Source organism: Egretta garzetta, unplaced genomic scaffold, assembly GCF_000687185.1.
Source record: "Egretta garzetta isolate BGI_Z169 unplaced genomic scaffold, ASM68718v1 scaffold912, whole genome shotgun sequence".
In the NCBI taxonomy this organism is placed as follows: domain Eukaryota; kingdom Metazoa; phylum Chordata; class Aves; order Pelecaniformes; family Ardeidae; genus Egretta; species Egretta garzetta.
In genome coordinates this window covers 359,576-359,858 of record NW_009258882.1, presented here as the reverse complement: position 1 = coordinate 359,858, position 283 = coordinate 359,576, and the positions used below count along the sequence as shown (strand labels likewise).

The following is a 283-nucleotide window of genomic DNA, read 5'->3' as shown; positions in this document are numbered from 1 at the left end:
CAGCCCCCCTGGGCAGCCTGGGCCAGGGCTCTGCCCTCCAGCTCAGACACGCTGTGCTCGGCCGGGCTCTCTGGCCCTCCAGCTCGGACGGGCTGTGCAGTCGGTCGCCTCCTGTGGGAAACAGTGGGTCCCAGTGTGATGGGTCGGAGTGCTGCCTGGCGTGTGTGCGCTGCCTGGCCTCTCCCGGGAACTGCTTGGCCCAGCTGAGTCCCCCAGACCCTGGGTGAAAACGAGCGTGGGGAGGATCTGCGCTGCCCCTGGCCGAGCGGCCAGCACAGGTCAG

General features: G+C 70.0%; 1 protein-coding gene across 1 annotated transcript in view; it reads left to right on the top strand.

Moving 5' to 3' along the window:
* DHX30 (DExH-box helicase 30) overlaps nt 1-283 on the top strand; it is a 32,919-nt gene that overhangs the window by 31,237 nt on the left and 1,399 nt on the right.